The sequence below is a fragment of the Ovis canadensis genome, chromosome 3 (genome assembly GCF_042477335.2).
Source record: "Ovis canadensis isolate MfBH-ARS-UI-01 breed Bighorn chromosome 3, ARS-UI_OviCan_v2, whole genome shotgun sequence".
Classification (NCBI taxonomy): Eukaryota; Metazoa; Chordata; class Mammalia; order Artiodactyla; family Bovidae; genus Ovis; species Ovis canadensis.
This window is the reverse complement of record NC_091247.1, coordinates 9,916,668-9,935,970: the sequence shown is the minus strand read 5'-3', so window position 1 is coordinate 9,935,970 and position 19,303 is coordinate 9,916,668. Positions and strand designations below refer to the sequence as shown.

The 19,303-nt window shown below is 48.8% G+C and overlaps 1 long non-coding RNA gene across 1 annotated transcript; it reads right to left on the bottom strand.

The window, feature by feature from the left end:
- Window positions 1-12,270: 12,270 nt before the first annotated feature.
- LOC138438026 (uncharacterized) lies at window positions 12,271-14,132 on the bottom strand. Its single transcript, XR_011256250.1, has 3 exons — window positions 14,062-14,132; window positions 13,543-13,667; window positions 12,271-12,477 (listed from the first exon to the last, which is right to left on the bottom strand). It is a non-coding gene; the product is annotated as an uncharacterized lncRNA (long non-coding RNA).
- Between the last annotated feature and the right edge of the window lie 5,171 nt (window positions 14,133-19,303).

Genomic DNA, 19,303 nt, shown 5'->3' with positions numbered 1-19,303 from the left:
TTAGAGGAGCCCTCCAAAATTTATGAGTGATTGTTGTCAGTCTTCAGGGACTTTGGTGTCCATAGGGAAGGTTTCAATCTGGACTTGACTGATCTTGGGGGATGACAGAAGGGGAGATACTGGTCTTGTCTGGGATGGGGGGGTGGAGACGGAGGGAGTCAGTGGATTGATGAGTGTGTCTTAAATTTCGTCTTCCACCCCCAGCTCCCTGCAGTCATGGGTGGGGATCTAGAAGCCTGATCTTCCCAGTTTCCAACAACAGAGTTAGAGAGATGCAAACCAGATACACAGATCCCCAGGGAATGCGGTCCTCAGCTGAGGTGGCCGCTCCCATGACTGGAGGAAATGAACTAGGCCTGGGTTCTAGTCCCAACCCCCGTCCGCTCCTTAGGCACATTTGGAAACCCTTCTGGGCCTCCCCGTTTACCTGTAACAGCAAGACTACAGCAGTTCTGTTGACAAGCTGCTGGGGGCTCCCAAGGCCATGTTCCTGAGTGCACAGGGCACGACTACAAAAGGGCTCAGGAGAAGTCATGTCTGGCATGATGAGGTGCTGTCGAAAGCTTCCCAATGAATAAAGGGTAGCCTGGTCCTTTTTCAGCTCAGTTGCTCAGTCATGTCCAACTCTCTGTGACACCATGGACTGCAGCATGCCAGGCCTCCCTGTCCATCACCAACTCCCGGAGTTCACTTAAACTCATGTCCATTGAGTTGGTGATGCCATCCAGCCATCTCATCCTCTGTTGTCCGCTTCTCTTCCTGCCTTCAATCTTTCCCAGTATCAGGGTCTTTTCCAGTGAGTCAGCTCTTTGCCTCAGGTGGCCTAACGATTGAAGTTTCAGCTTCAGCATCAGTCCTTCCAATGAACACCCAGGGCTGATCTCCTTTAGGATGGACTGGTTGGATCTCCTTGCAGTCCAAAGGACTCTCAAGAGTCTTCTCCAACACCACAGTTCAAAAGCATCAATTCTTTTTTTTTTAAGTCCTTTAAAAAAAATTATTTCTTTCTGCCTGTACTGGCTGGGTCCTCATTGCTACATGCAGGCTTTCTCTAGTTTCTCCAGATGAGTGGGGCTGCTCTTCGTTGCGATGCTCAAGCTGCTCGTTGTGGTGGCTTCACTTGTCGCAGAGCAGAGGCTCTAGGCGCATGCGTTTCAGTAGCTGCAGGACATGGGCTTAGTCATCCCAGCTCTAGACCATGGGCTCAGTAGTTATGGCATAGAGGCTTAGTTACTCTGTGGCATGTGGAATCCAGTTTGCAGGACAGGGATTGAACCAGTGTCCCCTACACTGGACCTCCAGGGAAGTCTGAGCCTAGTTCTTCTCCCCTTGGCTTCTTTCTCAATTTTCACGCCACCCTGACCCCACACAGTGCCATGCTGAGTAAGACTGCTGGGGCTCCCAGCCCCTTAGGTTCCTTCACTATTCCCAGGGCACTGGCCCTCGGGGCATCTACTCTAGACAGCAGCCCCAGCCTGGCTTTATGCCTGGAGCTCAGAGCCCCTTAACCGGTGACTAAGGATGCTCGGGCTTGGGGTGAGTGCTCTGGTGGCCTTGCTCTGATCAGGACACCAGGTGTGACCTGTTTGTCCCCAGAGCGCCTTCACTGGATGGAACTAAGGTTGCTGTGATGGTTAATTTTGTTTGTCAACTTGTCTGAGCCTGGGAGTACCAGGATCTTCAGTCAAACATTTTTCTGGGTGTGTCTGTGAGAACACTCTGGATGAGAGTAGCATTCAAATCGGTAGACTTAGTAAAGCAGATTGGCCTCCCTGGTGTGGATAAGTGGGTGAGCCTTGTCTCACCAGTTGAAGGCCTGGCTAGAAAAAAAAGTAAGGCCAACTCTACGGTAAGTAGGAAGGAGGCTGGTTTGCCTGGTTGCTGAGCTAGGTCATTAGCTTTCCTTGCTTTCAGCCTCAGACTGAAACATGGGCCCTTCAGCCTGTTGGCTTCTGGCTAGAACAAGACCGTAGTCTCTCCTGGCTCTCCAGCTTGTTGACTAAAAGTCTTGGGACTTGTCAGTCTCCATAATCCTAGAGCCGATTCTTTAGAATCAACCACTGTTGGTTCTGTTTGAGCCCTGCCAGCAGTTGCCCTTGGGGCACCTTGCTCCCTATCATAGCTGGTTTGGTCCCCTCATTCCTGCCTGGCTGCATCCTGCCCTGCCGTTTTCCATCCTAATGCAGCTCTTTCACAGGAACCCTGTATCCTCTTCTTACCGTCTTACTTCCGCCTTCACACGCTACCTGCTACTCTGCTCTCAGACCCTGACGAGCTGCCTCTTGGTCCCTCAAGCCCTCCCACTCCATCATTGCTGTCACACTCATGCCTCCCCTCAGGCCAGAGCTGACTTGGTCCCAAGCTGGGGGTGAGGACAGGCTGCTGAGGGAGCCCTGCCCCAAGCTCCAGCCTGACCTGGGGTCAGTAAGGAGGCCACTTCCTTTTCCTGAACCTACCGGACAAGTGGCCAAATACTTGGAGAGGGACTCACCCCAACATCTGCACCAGCTAAGAGCTGCTAGACCCACTGAGTGTGTGTGTGTGTGTGTGTGTGTGTGTGTTGCGAGGCAGCTGTCGCCCCCCTCACCTCCAGCCCTATCCTCCTCCACTCCCCCGAGCCAGCTGGTGAGTTCTGGATGCTGCCGGAGCCCACTGCTCGCTGCCCTCATTAATATTTATGACAAGGAGAGGAAGTTGCATAAATCTTCCCTGATACTTAATTAAACCAAACTTCTTTTGATTTCCCCTCTTTCTGCCTCACCGAGTGTGGCCAGCATGCCTATTAGATGTTCTTCCTCCCCAAGTGGCCCAGAGCGGGCAGAATCCCCGAGGACTTCACACACCCCAGTTCCTCCATTGGCCAGGAGCTGGGGGAAGCCAGGGGACTCCTATGTGCCCTCAGAAGACTGTGCCTGGGACTCTGGGAAGAGGCTTGCAGACTGGGGGAGGAGCACCCCTCAACACATGCCCTTCCAGATCAGGAAGCTGGAGGTATAGCTGGGAAGTGGCTGCCACCCCCGCCTCCCTTCCACAGCTCAGACAGGGAAGATGGAGTTAGTCCCAAAGGCTGTGAGTAGCTGAGTCCCATGCAGAAACTGACTTTGTCTGTTGTCCCCTCATCCCCTCCCCACTCACCCACTGGCACCCCAGTCCAGGGGCTCCAGAGTGCACCTGGCCAGGCCTCGGCGTCCCCCTGCGCTCCAGGAGCTGGTTAGCACCCAGCTGACATATCTTTGATATGGAATCCTATACAGGAAGCAGCTTGACCCCTGAAGGCCCCTCTTAGCGTGCGATTGACACCGAGCATTGACTTTGCTTCAGGCTTATCCACAAATCTCAGCCAATTTTATTAAAGAGCTGCGTGTGGTGTGGAACATGCCAGGGAGACAACTTTATTTATAGATCTTGATCGGCAGAGAGGAGCCCATGCTGGATTCTGTTGGCGCCCTGGCCTCAGGTGGGAGGGGTGATTGGCAGGTGCGGCTCCTCACCATCTCCACCCCCACCAGCTGCATGAAGAGACACAAACACACGTGCAGATAGACACATGGACATTAACCCAGGGCATATGCATATACACGCACATATGCAAATGTGTGCATGCTGTGCACGCGCACACAAACACACACACACACACCAGTCTTACATTGCATTGGACTAAATTGTGTCCCAGGCTCAAATTCATGTGTTAAAATCTTAACCTCCAATGTAGCTCTTTTTGGACATAGGACTTCTATGGAGGTAATTAAGGTTGAAGGAAGTCATAAGGATGGGGCCCTAATCTAACAGGACTGGTGCCCTTATAAGAAATGAAAGAGCTATCTGCCTTTCTCTCTCTGTGTGTGTGTGTCTCTGCATATGCAGAGGAAAGGCCACGTGAGAGGGTGGCCATCTCCAAGCCAGGAAGAGAGTTCTCATGAAGAAACCAAATTTGCTAGCACCCTGATCATGGACTTCTAGCCTCCAGAATTGTGAGAAAATAAATGTCTGCTGTTTATTCCAGTCAGCCCATGGAATTTTGTTATGGCAGCCCCAGCAGATGCAGCGACACCTGGACATACGCACAGAAACAGACACGTGGAGACATCACTGCAGACACGCACCCCCCACTCTGTACCCATTCACACAAACCACTGAGACATAGGCACATGGCAACATACTGACCTTGTTAGACCCAAGCAGCATCACCCTGCATTCACCCCTAGCCCTAAGGCGATGCTCACGGACAGGCTGGTGACCGAGGAAGAGAGGGAAGGCAAGCGGATGTAGACATGAGTGTGCCCTATGGGAACATAAACCTGTAGATGCACATATGAGGACTTTCATACCCTGCGGTCCCACAGACAGTGTGTATAGAGTTCTAGAATCAATAGCAATAATAAATAATGCCTCCAAGGCCAGCTCCCCCTAACTAGATGCAGCTGACATTTATTGAGTTTATTATGAGCCAGGCACTCTGCCAGACGTCCCCCATACATCGTCTCGTTTTTGCCTTCACAGCTCTGAAAAGCACAGACACTCCACAGAGGGAACCAAGAGACCTCAGGGATCTGGCTGAGCCCGAGCCCCACCTTTAGCCACTGGCTGGGCCACTGTGTGGGGTGTTTGCGGTGATGCCAACACCTGCCAGCACATGCCAAGCATCCGAAACCCCAGGCAGGCATTCCTCTTCCAACCTGCGGTCTTGTTGACACAGACCCTACAGAAGCAGTGATCCAGACCTGGCTGCCTCAGCTGAGAAGGGAAAGGCAGAGAGACGCCCATCAGCCATGCTGGCATCAAGCACACCAATGGGAGAGGTCTTCAGGTCACCTTATCACTTTCAGGCTGTTGTTTGGCCATTAATGTGGACTTCCTCCAGACAAGTGGGTGAGCAGTCTGGAGGCTGGTAACACAGGGTTTCTCCCTGGCTGTGGCAAAGTCAGATTGAAGATGGTTCAGGTCCAGAAACTTCTCTGTGTGGAGACAAAGGGTCCCAAAGTGCCACATGTATTGCTGCCAAGTGTGCGTGGTCAAGTAGACGGACTTGTGTTGAGTCTAGGTGTGCGGCTCAGTGACCACTCAGAGCTTCTGACTCCAAGGAGCTCTGGGTAACAGAAGAATGTCATGGGGTTCACAGCTTTCTCCTCACACAGTGCAACCCCTGAGGGGGGCTGTGCAGGACCGCAGGTCAAAGAAGGGAGGGAAGACGCTGGCTGTGGGGGACCAGGACTGGGAAGTGACCTCTGTGCTCCAAGGTGTGACCTCAGGGAGCCTCTGACTCCTCATTTTAATCTGGAGGTGGCAGGAAGGGCAGAGAGCCTGGAATCCCCCAAAGCAGGACTCCCGACCTCTCATGAAAGAGCAGTGCTGGGCCGGCAGGCAACCGAGGCAGGCAACCAGCAGTCAGGACAGGACGTCCAGGAAGGGCTCCAGGCTGTGGCACGCATGCAGGGAGCAGGGCTGACCTGGGGCAGGGCTCCCTACTGGTTAGGGAACTGGCCGCGCATGGCTGCTGGGAGCATCAAGGGAGGGGCTGAAGGCAGGCACAGGTGACAGGGTTCAGCAGAGGTGGAGTTGCCAGCACAGCTGAGAGGGAGGGATTAAGAGAGTGGGCACAGGGAACTCAGAGTGGTTGCTTAATGGGTCTGGGGTTGTATTCTGGTGGATGATATGTTTGGGAATGAGATAAAGTCCATGATTACATAGCATTGTGGATGTACAAAATGTCACTGAATTATATACTTAAGTGAAAGTTGCTCAGTTGTGTCTGACTCTTTGCGACCCCATGGACTTAGTCCATGGAATTCTCCAGGCCAGAATACTGGAGTGGGTAGCCTTTCCCTCCTCCAGGGGATCTTCCCAACCCAGGAATAGAATCCAGGTCTCCCACACTGCAGGTGGATTCTTTACCAGTTGAGCCATAAGGGAAGCCCAAGAATACTGGAGCAGGTAGCCTATCCCTTCTCCAGTGGATCTTCTCGACCCAGGAATCGAACCAGGGTCTCCTGCATTGCAGGCGGATTCTTTACCAACTGAGCTATGAAGGAAGTGGTTGGTTTTCTATTATGTGATTTCACTTCTATTTGAAGAGAAGAAGAGAGAAACAGAGAAGCATGGGCATTTAGTTTTATGTACCTGCCTTTTAATTCCAATTCTGTCACTCACAGCTGGGTGACCATGGAAACATTTTTATGACTTTGCTGAGTTTCACTGGTCCGTCTGTAAAATGAGATAAGAATCGTACTTACCTAACATATTTTTCTGGATAAAATGATTAAATGGATTTAAGAGCACTTAAAACATAATAGAAACTCTTTCTTGTTGTTGTTTAGTCATGCCTGACTCTTTTGCAACCCTATGGATGTAGCCCACCAGGCTCCTCTGCCCAGTGGATTTCCCAGGCAAGAATACAGGAATGGGTTCCCATTCCTTCTCCAGGGGATCTTCCCCACCCAGGGATCAAACCCATGTCTCCTGCATTGGCAGGTGGATTCTTTACCACTGAACCACCAGGAAGCCCAATAGTAACTCTGCTAGTTTTAAAATAAGCCAAAGGACATCCTGGATATGCCTTAGAGTCACCTACCGTCCCAAATTTGACACAGGATAGAAGGACAGTGCTTTGACCAGGGCTTTTGTTTAAAAAAATCTGCCAGCTCAAGGATACGCTTTCCAGGAGCCAACATGAGGAATCCTGCCCTTCCCCCTGTATCATTCTCTCATCTCCAAAATTAAGGGCCCCCTGAAGTACATTTCCCAACAGTGAAGTGCTGGGTGCCATCACGGTAGGGTTTGAAAGGCTCTGGAGGAAACTAACCAGAAAGACCAGGGAGAAGAGAGGTGCATTCTGGGGATTGTAGTTGTTCACTAATTATTTCCTGCAAGGAAAAAACTACAGAGGGTTCAGAGTACCCAGAAATACTCAGTACTCCTAATGACCTGGCAGGCCCACCGTGAGAGTCCTTCTCAAGTCACGACATCCATGTAAATAATGAAATTAAGAAAGAAAGCCATCAGAATGATACCTGGGGCCATTCACAAGCACCAGCCTGCTTGTGTGAGATATGCAAGGAAGTAGGGAGGTGCCTCCAGCTTGTTCACTGTAAAGTCAAGAGTAAAGATGAATAACCAGGGAAAGTGTGGGCTGCATTGGGTTATAAAAAGACTGCACTGTGAAATGTGGAGTCGGTATGGAAAGCACACATTTTTAGAGAAATCTTGCCACATGAAGCAAATTTTTGAAAGTATTTATTTGCTTTGCTGTCTCAAGAAAAAAAGGAAAAACAGGAGCTTATAAAAACAGAAGATGATAAGACCAAGGATAGAGTTACAAAGGAACCTAGCGATGAGGTGAGCAGAAATAATGGTAGAATGGCATCAGACCTAGAAATACTGTAAAAGGAAATAAAGTCACAGTTAAAAGTAACATTAGAAACTGATTTTTTAAAAAACCAACACTGAAGAAAATGGAATCTAGGTTTTAGAGGAAAAGTTGAGAAGCTTTTCTGTAAACCAGGGAAAGGACAACAGTTTTTTAAAAAATGAGAGATCTAATTAATTGGTAATCTATAATTACTTAATAGGTACTGCTGAATTAATTGGTATTCTTGAATGAGCAGGAGGAAGATGGACCAGAAGTACTATGAAAGATATAATGGAAGAAAATTTTTCAAAAATGAAAAAATTAGTAAACTCAAAGGTTAAAGTGTACAAATTACTTTTCAGAGATAATGCGCACAGACATGGTCCATGTTTTTTGCTATAGGAATAAAACCCCATAGGGATACAGGCAGATGAAAGTTATCTCTGGAGAACCAAAATTAGACATGCCCAGACTCATCCAATACGCTAAAGACAGCACGATGAAGCAGAGCCTATAGAATTATGAAGAAAAAACTTTGTGGCATAAGATTTTACACCTGTGTTTTCCGGCATGAAAGCAGCCGATGTGCTTTCACAAACAGGAAAAGACTTGGCAGGTCTATATCCTTAGGCTCACCCTGAAAAAATAAGAAAATTTCCAGCTCAGTTCTTTCTAACCTTTTTCATCCAATAGCACAAAAATACAGTGACAATATTTGTACCGTGCCCTGGTTTAAGAAGGTTTGCGCTCACTGGGACCTATAGGAATAAGATTTGGGGTTGGGGAAGGTCTTTCTGGATGTGAGAAGAGAACAGATGGGGGAATAAGACTGGAAGCACAGAGCAGTTAGGCAGATGTCTCGGTAAAACTGGTGAGCAGCTGCGAGGTGGGAGGAAAGTCAGGAATGTGCTGTCCTGGAGTCAAGTGAAGAACACATTTCCAAGGGGACGAGCAGTTGTGCTGAATGCTGCTGAGAGGCCAGGGCAGGTAAGGACCAAGAGCTGACCCCCAGAATTAGCAGCATGGAGATCGCTGGTGGCTTGGATGTGAGTGGTTTCCAAGAAGTGGTGGGTTTAGGAGAGTTAGAAGGGGGAAAGTGGAAAACATGGATATAAACAACGCTTTGAAGCATTTTGCTACAGAAGGGAGTTGAGAAATAGGGCAGTAGCTGGAGGGGGAGGTGAAATCAATCATTGTTTTCTGTAAGATGGAAGAAGTGTCAGCATGTTCATGGAATGATGAGAATGATCAGCTGGGAGGAAAATTTGGTGATGTAGGAGAGAGGGGGGAAGAATTACTGGGCAGTTCCCTATGTATTTATTGGTTCATTTATTTATTTGACTGCCCCGGGTCTTAATTGCATCACGCAGGATCTGTGTTGTTTCATGTAGGAGTTTTTGTTGCAACCTGCAGACTCCAGCTGTGGCGTCTGGGCTCAGTGCTGGGCCGGGCAGGCTAAGTTGTTCTGCAGCATGTGGAATCTTAGTTCCCTGATCAGGGATTGAACCTGTGCCCCCTGCATTGCAAGGCAGATTTTTTTTTTTTTTAGTGTATTTATTAGTTTTGCCTGCACTGGGCCTTCATTGCTACACGTGGGTTTTCTCTAGTTGCAGCTAGCAGAGGCTACTCTCTAGTTGCCATGTGTGGGCTTCTCTGGTTGCAGAATATGGGCTTTAGGGTGCGTGGACTTCAGCAGCTGTGGCCATGGGCTCCGTGGTTGTGTCGTACAGGTTTAGTTGCCCCGCAGCGCGTGGGCTCTTCCCAGACCAGGGATGGAATCTGAGTCGCCTGCATTGGCGGTGGATTCTTAATCACTGGACCGCCTGGGCAATTCACTTGAGTAGCAAAAAGGGTAGACTCTAATGCTTCAGTGGTGGGTTGGAGAGTTGATTTAGAGTGATGGCAAGGAAGCCAGGGGGTTCCTTTCTTCCTGTAAGTCTTGACTCACATCTAACCTTCGCAGGGAGGCCTCTCTAAAACTGCACCCCCTCCTCATGTCATATTCTCTATTGGTTACTCTCTCTCCTTTTCCTCCTGCGCTCTTATCACTGTCTAATATGCCCTGTGTTTTGGCTGATTCATAATCTCTCTCCCCACCTAGAATTCAGGCTCCATGAAAGCAGAAATCTAGCATAGTGATGCCCAATATTTGCTGAAAGAGTGTCTTCATCCCCACACCTCAGCCCCATCTTCCTTGAAGGCTGATGCCCCCAGTCCCTGCATCTTTCTGGGGGTGCTGCGCCATGCTTTGGGGAGCTCTTTGTTGGCATCCTCTCTTACAACTCATGATGTTTGTCTTTCCCAGCATTTCGAACTCATCCTCATTCCATTTCCAAACAGTGTACTTACATCTCTCATCTTGCATCTCACATTTCCTTGTCCTCGTGGTTTATGTCACTTTCATTCCTTTTATTTTGGTGGGGTCTCAGGAAGAAGTAGAAATAAAAACTTTTTTTCTCAGCCTATCGCATTTAGCCACAAGTCCCAACATAATATTTTGGGAACAACTCTTTACCCTTGATTGTATAGGGTGTTTGTCCATTTCTGTGTGTTATTGTAACTGACTGTGTGGAATTTTGCTATATAGACAGATGATAACTTATTACACTCATCCCCAACACTGGACTATTAAAGTTGTTTCTAATATTTCATTATGATAAAACACTACAATGTACATTGTTGTTATTTTCTCCTGTGTGATTATTTAAATTCAGAAAAGTAGATTTTCAGAGAAAAAGAGGCACGTGTATTTTTAAGCATATTGCTAAATGACCCTTCCAATTTATACCCCTCCCAGCAACAATGGTTTGGGAGAGCCTGTTTCTACATGCAAACACCAGCAGTGGGTATTGTTATTTTAAACCTTTAACAATGCGATAGATGAAAATTTATATCTCAATGTTACTGGCATTTGTATTTTCCTTAATTACTATGAGGCTGAGTATCTTTCCATATTTATTCGTCTTTTATATTTCTTCATTTGTTCATGACATGTTGCAAAAGATAAAAGCAGGTTACAAAACATGTGTAATCTTGAGTTTGTTACAAAACAAAAAACTTATCTACGCATAGAAAAATAAGACTGGGAAAAACTATGACAAATATAGGGTGTGTTGATGTCTGGGCAGTACATAGAATGAGTCTTTCAAACTTTTGTTATTTTCCAAATTTTATAAAAGGAACATGTATTATTTGTGTAAAAAATGCATTTTTTAAAAAAAGTAACAATAATAATATTAAAATAGGCCAAAGTTTTAAGAATAGAGTTGGGTACCCACAGCAGCCCACACGTTCATTAAAAAAAACACACACACACACGCCAAAACCAGAGCCCAAGGGTATCAAAGACTGGCTTCCTTACCAGTGCAGAAAACCCATGTGTGATATATTTTGCCTCCAGAAAGGGCAAAGGTGGGCTCTGGGGGCAGGGCGGCCGGCTCAGGATGTGGCCGGTGGGTACCAGGCGCTCACAGGCATCAGTGGGTAATTACATCTCCTTTTAACGCATGCAAATTGTATCAGTATTATTTATATATTCAAAGCCACGGATGAATAATATATGCATTTATGCAGAGGTAATTGCCTTAGCCAGGTTCTTCCTGGGATTTTTATTGTCTCCCCAGATACTGAATATTCAGCTCCCCTCTCCAACCGTGGAGCTGGGGGTGAAGAGATAATGTCCACAGAAGGGGAGGAGGCCCTGAATTGGTGGGTGTGAGAAGTGGGGGCTGGGGGCCAGGGCACCAGACTTCCACCTCTAGCTGATTCCTCCGTGGCACATCTGGGGACAGGGACCCCAGGGCTCAGGTTCAAAGTCTGGCTCTAAATCCCTGAACATGCCCAAGGCTGACACTTGACTTCTTTCTGAGGCACAAACTGTCAGTCCTGCGTGCGTCTCAGTTAAACCTGGACGTTTAGTCTCATCGTGTACCATGTGAAAGGCCTCCACCTCCTTTGTCCCTTTGCTGCCTCATTTCTGAGCCTCTAACCTTGACCCACACCTTGTTTCAACTTAAGTTGAGCCAGACTCCAGGTCTCGGCCATGACTGAGGTGGGCTTCTGGTCTCTGCTGGGACATCCAAGGTGAATACCGCTACCTGCCTCATCTTGTCCAGCCTTCTCTCTTTGGTGCAGTGTCTCTCCCCCAGCCACACACACACACATCTCTGAGGGAGCAAGGAGGCATCTTTCTAGCTGTCTTCATGCAGAAGTGGAAATCACAGTCAGATGGTAGTGGGGGAAGGACACAGCGGGGTGCCAGGAGCCACACCTGAGTGAGCAGACCCCATTGAGGGGGGCATCACCCTTTGGCACCTTGTCTATACATCTCCTCCCTGAAAAGGTGCCCTTTTGTGAGAATGAACTCAGGGCCAGCACCTGCGGCCCCTGCTGTGCTCGCCCGACGTGCCCCTGACCAGAAGGTGAGCCCATAAGGGTATATCCTAGGCAGACTATTTTAAGAAAACTGACAGGGAAAGGAAATTGAGAGCTTTGATGGAAAGAGAAATATGCTCAAAGGAAACATTTTCTGAGACAGTACAGACTGGAGCATAATGTTCACTGCTGGGACATGCCAGTGAGCAGAGAGGGTGGAGGGGGCCACCAGGGAAGGCGGGGTGTTCGTGGGGTGAGGCCTCTGGGAAGGGGAGATGGAAGGGGTCCGGGTTACATGTGGGGACACCACCTTGGCCGGAGGGATTCAGGGAGGTAGGAGCAGGTAAGGCCAAGAGATTGTGTTCGGTAGATGGAAGCTGGGGGGCTCTGACCCAAGGTTCTGTTCTTTCCATCAGCTGTGAGACAGGATGGATTCCTGGAATGAGTGGAGGGGTGAGGCAGGAGGAGGCTTGAGGACAGAGTGAAAAACTGGAATAAGTGCCAAGGGAGTGGGAGAGGAGACCAACCTTATCCCTCGGACCCTCTCTTACCAGGCCTTTACTCTGCCGTGTCCCTAAAACAGCCTGTCAAGGTGACCTGGGATCTCCGTGTTGCCCTGTTCAAGGCCAGTGCTCCATCCACTCAGGTGCTCTTGCCAGCATCTGTCTTCATTTGGCTCCCAAAATGCTCTTGGTTCTTTTCTTCTCTCTCTGGCCTCTTTTCCTAGGTCTCTTTTACTAATTCCTCCTCTTTTCATCCTAAAAGAAGATGAAACCCTGCATGGTCTGGGTTCAGGACGCAGACTCCTTCTCTAGGGACACTTACTCTTCAAGTGGCCTTCTGGTCTTAACAGCTTTAAATCCCATCAGATGGGTGATGCCCAGAAGGCAGTCCAGCCCTGACTTCTCCCTGTACTCGAGGCTCGTGGATCTGTCTGTTTGCTCCATACCATTGTGCATCAGACAGACTCAGAATCCTCAACCACCATCCTGACTTGACCTCCCTGAACACGCTCCTCACGTCTCCCCATGTGATTCATTGTACCACCTGCTCTGGCTGAAACCCTTGGAGTCATTCGCGGTGCCTCCTTTTCTCTCTCTACCCAATGCGATCCACAAGGAAATCTGTTGGCAGTATTTTCAAAGTATCCTGCACTGAACCACGTTTGACCACCTTCACTGCCTCTACCCTGGGGTGAGAGCACAGCATTTCTTCCTGGTTATTGAAGCCTCCTAACCTGGACTTCCCTGGTGGCTCAGACAGTAAAGTGGCTGCCTACAATGCGGGAGACCCGGGTTCAATCCCTGGGTCAGGAAGATCCCCTAGAGAAGGAAATGGCAACCCACTCCAGTATTCTAGCCTGGTGAATCCCATGGATGGAGGGGCCTGGTAGGCTACAGTCCATGGGGTTGCAAAGAGTCGGACACGACTCAGCAACTTTACTACTTTGCTTCAACCTGTCTCTATGCTTCCATCAGTCTCCTCTAGACAGTTCACTCAGCAGCCAGAGGTGTCCTTTTCAAGCAAAGATCAGAAAATGTCACCTCTTGGCTCCCAGCCCTCCTCCAGTGCCACCCCTCACCCCCGTCCCCATCTCAGAGTCCAGCCCTGGCCCAGGAAGCCCCGCACAGTCTGCTCCCCACACCCCTCCCTGCCCCCGGGGGGACATCACCGCCCTCACCCACCTCTCTCCCTGCTTGCTCTGCCCAGTCGCCCTGCCTGTCACTGCTCAGGGCTGGCCTCAGGCCCTGCTTCGGGTTGTGGGTGGCAGCTGTTGTAGTTCAATCATCTTAAAACTCATTTGAGGGGATGTGGAAACCCACCTGCCAACACCACATCAGGAGAGGCCTGGATACGGCCAACTGCACAGCCAGGTCATGCTCCCACCGGGCCAGCGTCTGCGCCACGATGCTCAGGCCGTGGGGGAGTGGAGCCGCCACTGGGGACGCTGCAGATGGCAAAGGGGTTGTTATTAGCCAGGGAGCAGCAGGGCTCAGGCCCTGGCGTGGGGAAAATGATGGGGGAGGGACTGCCTCGCTGGAGCGGGTGCATTTTTATCATAAAAAAAGGTCCGTATTCAAAACAGCAAGGGATAATGAACACTCTGCACTGATCATCCAGTTTTAGCAATTATCAACTCATGACCAGCTTTGTTTCATCTCTGTTACCATTTACTCCCCCTCAATTATTTTGAAGCCAATCCCAGACACAGTAACATTTTAACTTTAAATATCTTGATGGCATATGGGGTTTCAATTTCATCCAGAGATTCCCCCATGGGCTAGGCAATGACTTATGCTTCCTCCCAGGACCAGAGTGGGCTCTAAGCTCCGGGTTCTCACCTCTCTGTCCAGGCTCCATGCTGGATTTGGGGTTCTGGCCCTTGGATGCCCCAGCCTTTACTCTTTGGGCTGGGCTTCCAAAAAAGGGCAGTGTCTTACACAGAATGCTGATCATTCAGGAAATGAGGTTGGCAAAGAGGGCAGCTGAGGGTGGCTGCTTGGGGAGAGGACTTTCAGAATGCCACACTTGGAGCTTAGGTCAAACTAGCTGGTTAGGGCACAGAAGCTAGGGGTGGGGGGTGGGGGGGCCAGATGGCCTTGAGATCTTTTCCAAAGTGACTTAGAGAAAAGCTCAGATCCCCATCAAAATCCCAACAGGCTTTCTAGTAGAAACTGACAAATGGATTCTAAAATATTTATGGAAAACAAAAGGACCTACAATAGTCAAAACAATCTTAAATTGATGAAAGGAAAAAATGTTGGAGGATTTATTCTACCTGATTTAAAAACTCACTATGAAGGTTTACTAATCAAGACACTGAGACCCAGCAAAGAATAAATTAAATGGATCAAAAGAACCAAATAGAGTCCAGAATCAGAGCCATAGCTAGAGTCAATTGAAAAAAAAAATTCTTTTAAAACAAAAGCAGCAAGGCTATTCAGTGTGAATAGAAAGTCTTTTCAACAAAGCAGGGCTCAAGAAATCAAGCTATTAGGAAAAAGAGCCTCTTGATGAAAGTGAAAGAGGAGAGTGAAAAAGCTGGCTTAAAATCCAACATTCAAAAGACTAAGATCATGGCATCCGGTCCCATCACTTCATGGCAAGTAGATGAGGAAAACAGTGGAAACAATGACAGACTTTATTTTCTTGGGCTCCAAAATCATTGCAGATGGTGACTGCAGCCATGAAATTAAAAGACGCTTGCTTCTTGGAAGAAAAGCTATGACCAACCTAGACACCATATTAAAAAGCAGAGACATGACTTTACTGACAAAGGTTCAAAGTCAAAGCTATCGTTTTTCCAGTAGTCATGTGTAGATGTGAGTGTTGGGCCATAAAGAAAGCTGAATGCTGAAGAATTGATGCAAAGAACTGACTCATTTGAAAAGACCCTGATGCTGGGAAAGATTGAAGGCAGGAGAAGGGGACGACACCCTGATAGTTCAGTTGGTAAAGAATCCGCCTGCAATGCAGAAAACCCCGGTTTGATTTCTGAGTTGGGAAGATCTGCTGGAGAAGGGATAGGCTACCCACTCCAGTATTCTTGGGCTTCCCTTGTGGCTCAGCTATACATCAACATGAATTAGCCGTAGGTATACATATTCCCTGGTAGCTCAGCTGGTAAAGAATCCACCTGCAGTGCATGAGCCCTGGGTTCAATCTCTGGGTTGGGGAAGATCCCCTGAATAAAGGAAAGGCTACCCACTCCAGTATTCTGGCCTGGAGAATTCCATGGAGTGTATAGTCTAAGGGGTCACAAAGAGCAACTTTCACACTTCTGAGCAACTTTCACATTAAACAAATAGTGCTGAAACAGACTGGACAAGTATATAGAAAAAAAAATCTCAATCCCTACCTCATACCACACATAAAGATTAATTTAAGATAGATCATAAAAGCTTACAACTGTAAAGGAAATGGGCTTCCCTGGTAGCTCAGTGGTAAAGAATCTGCTTGCTAATGCAGGAGATGTGGGTTTGATCCCTGGGTTGGCTAGATCCCCTGGAGAAGGAAATGGCAACCCACTCTAGTTATCTTGCCCAGGAAATTCCGTGGACAGAGGAGTCTGGCAGGCTACAGTACATGAGGCTGCAAAAGAGCTGGACATAACTTAGTGACTAAATATCAACAGCAACGATAAGGAATATATAGGGGAAATACATTCACAACTTTAAGGTAGACAAAGACTTCTCAAGAGGACACAAAAACCATGAACTAAAGAAAAAGTTGATAAATTGGATATTATCAAAGTTAAAAACTTATCAAGAGACTTTGATGAGAAAATAAAAAGGCAAAGTGGACTGGGAGAAAATATTAGCAATACATATGTCTAGCAGAGGACTTGTATTCTTAGTATACAAATGCCCTACAAATCAATAGTAAAAAACAATCTCAACAAAATTGAGTGAAACATTTAAACATTTCACAAAAGAGAATATATAAATGGCTAACAATCACACAAAAAGGTAATTAATATTAGCATTAGTCATAAAAAAATACAAATTAAAATAACAAGGAGATGCTACTACATCCAACAGAATGGTGAAAATTAAAAAGACTGACAATATTGAGAGCTGGCAAGGATGTGGAGCAACCAGAAAACTCTAACCTTGCTGGAGGGAGTGTAAAATAGTATAGCCTTTTGGAAAACAGTTTGAAAGTTATTTAAAAAGGTAAACATACCCTTATCATTCTACTTAGCAATTTCGCTCCTAAGTATTTAGTTAAGAGAAATGAAAATGTATTTCTGTGAAAAGATTTGTATACAAATATTTAAAGAGGCTATTATTCATATAAGCCAAACATTGGAAACAAGTCCAATGATTGGCAGATAGCTCCACAAACTAGGGCAGCGTCATCAAGCAGAGTATTACTGAGCGATAAAAACGCATAAATTACTGATATATGAATAAATCACTAGAGTACTTACTACAGAATTTCACTGATACAATGTTCAAGAAGGAACAAAAGTAATCTGCTGCAAAAGAAATCAGAACAGTGGTTACCTTTGAAAGCAGATGGAAAGAGCTCACTGCAAAGGAGCAAGAAAAATTTTAATTTTACCTGGAAGTGTGTTGTATCTTGATGCAAGTGGTGATTTCATGGATATACACATTCATCAGTATTTAAGGACTGTATGTAATCACCACTTCCGCCAAAAGCTGGGAAACTTTCAGATCACTCACTCCCACCTCTAGATGGAGAGGGATCCTAAGGCCCAGAGAAGGCAAAGGACCCGCCTAGGGTCACACAGCAAGTTGAGACTGGAGGAAGTGCTGGAATCCAGCGCCCTCTCAATCTGTCCAACTGCTCTACTCTCCCCAGGCCTGGGAAAAGGAAGGGGGCAGGAAGACGGAAAAAAGGGATGGAGCAAAAGAAGAACCCCACTCCCACCCCATCCCATAATGGCTGTCCACAAGGGCGCAAAGAGGCCTCTGCACGCTGGACTTAAGCAGCTTGGGACCTTTCCTCTAGCATTAAAGGGAATCCAAGATGACTGCAGAGTACAGGAGGGGCCTAAAGGCTGTGGTCTGAGTCCTCCCCCTACCCAGCATGGGGGCTGAGCATGCGCCTGCGCAGTGCGGGCTGGAGTTGTGGGGGAGGTTGAGGGGGTTCAGGTTGAGGGGGTTCAGGTTGAGGGGGTTCAGGTTGAGGGGGTTCAGGTTGAGGGGGTTCAGGTTGAGGGGGTGGGTGGGCGGTGAGGCACCAGAAGGCGAGAAGGGAGTACGGGAGTTGGGTGGGGGCCACCTGGAGGAGGGGAAGCGGTGATGCAGAGAGGCGGCTGAGTTGGAGCCTCCGTGGGCCGCTTGCCCCTAAATCACGCGGCTGCATGAATAATAAATAAGGACCGCTCGGATCCTTAATAGTAGTCGCATGTCTTATTAAACTAATATTTCACAAACTTTTATTCTCCCTGTGGTTGGAGGTCGGGAACAAAGAGTCCCCCCTCCCAGCCTTGTGGCAGGGACTGGGGGACCTGGGGGGCGGGGCAGACCCGATGGCAGGAGCTCAGCCTGCGCCCCCCAGAGGGCCCTGGAGGGGACCCATCCATCGCTGTTGTTCATTCATTCTTTCAGCACAAGTCCAAAGGGCTCCTCTGGAGATGAGCCCTGCACACTGGAACACATATGTAAATCGGTGGGACCCTGAGGGGCCCGCAGGCATGGGTATGGGACAGACAGACCCCTCAACAAACTGTTGTCCTTGGGAGCCACCGGTGCAGGAACAAAATGACGCAGAAAACGCCCAGTTGCTGGGAGGAGGAGAGGCTGGGAAGGCTTCACAGAGGAGACCTTGCCTCTGAGTCCTCTGTCATCCCGCAATGAGCAAGGCCAGCACTTGCTCATTGTAGAAGGGACTATTGGCACAGGGCACCCTGGGGTCAAACAGACCCGAAGTAAACCCACCTCGGCCACCACCACATGGCCTTTGGGGTGCCTCCTCGCTGTCCCTGGTCCAGAGGAGACAAGGGACAGGCCGGGAGAGGAGGTCTCTGTGCAGGAAACTGCTGGGGCTTGCAGGGTTGAGAGGGTAGGGGGTAGGGAAGCAAGAGGGTCACCCCCGAGCAGAAAGAGCAAGGAACCTGCGGACCTGAGATCCGGAGTAGGGGCCCACCTGTGTCCATCCTCTTCTCTCGGCCAGGATCTACACTCGAATCTTGGCTCCCTCACCATCTGTGCAAGCAGAGGCATCGACTGTGTGCTCACGGGTTCCAACAACTCTCTGGTTGAGGAAACATTGTGAGATAGAAGAATTGTAGTGGGAGCTTACTCACTTCCCCTTGCGACCAGCCCCCCTCCCCTCTCCCTCCGGGTTCCACGGATAGTCTCTGGGTACTAGTCCAGAATGTCCCACCCCCGTTGCGCTGCTGGCCACAGCTCTCCCTTCTCTGGACTATGCCTCCCTTGGCTTCACTGATGCACCCTCCTTGCCTCCCCACCTGGTGCCAGGCTGTGCTGAACACCGCGCTCTGGACTGGGTAGAATCGAGGAGCTCTGCCCTGGCTGCCAGTCTTCATCCTGTAGGGGAGGCAGAGGGCGCTGGTCCTGCTGGCATCTCATTCCCTCCAGCAGCTCGAACCACTAACCCGAGCTTGCCAGATTTCCAGCCCAGACCACTCATCTGAGCATCAGACTAAGGCTCCAAGCGCTCCCTACACATGACATCTCCCAGGCTCTTTGACTCCGCAGGGTCAGCACTGAATCTCCCCCCTGCCCTTTGGCCTTTACTCTCAATTGAAACAGCTTTCTTCTGGCGCTCAGCCTCACCCCTCTGCTGATGGGGTCAGATGGCGTGATTTCTCCCTCTCCCACCCCCAGCCCCATCCACTCCACTGAAATTCAGCCAGTCCTGCATCTCAGCTGGTTCTCCAATCTTTCCGCTCCTCTCCACCTGCTCCCCCTGCCCTGGCTCTGGCCTCCCCTCTCTGTCACTTGGCCTATTTCCCCAGACCCTTCACAGGTCTTCCCGTGTCTCCTCTCCCCCCAGCCTCATTCATCTTACATCCACCGTGAGATTAATCTGCCAACCACTCAGGTGTAACCTCAGACAGCTTCCGTGGCTCTCCACTGCCCACAGAAT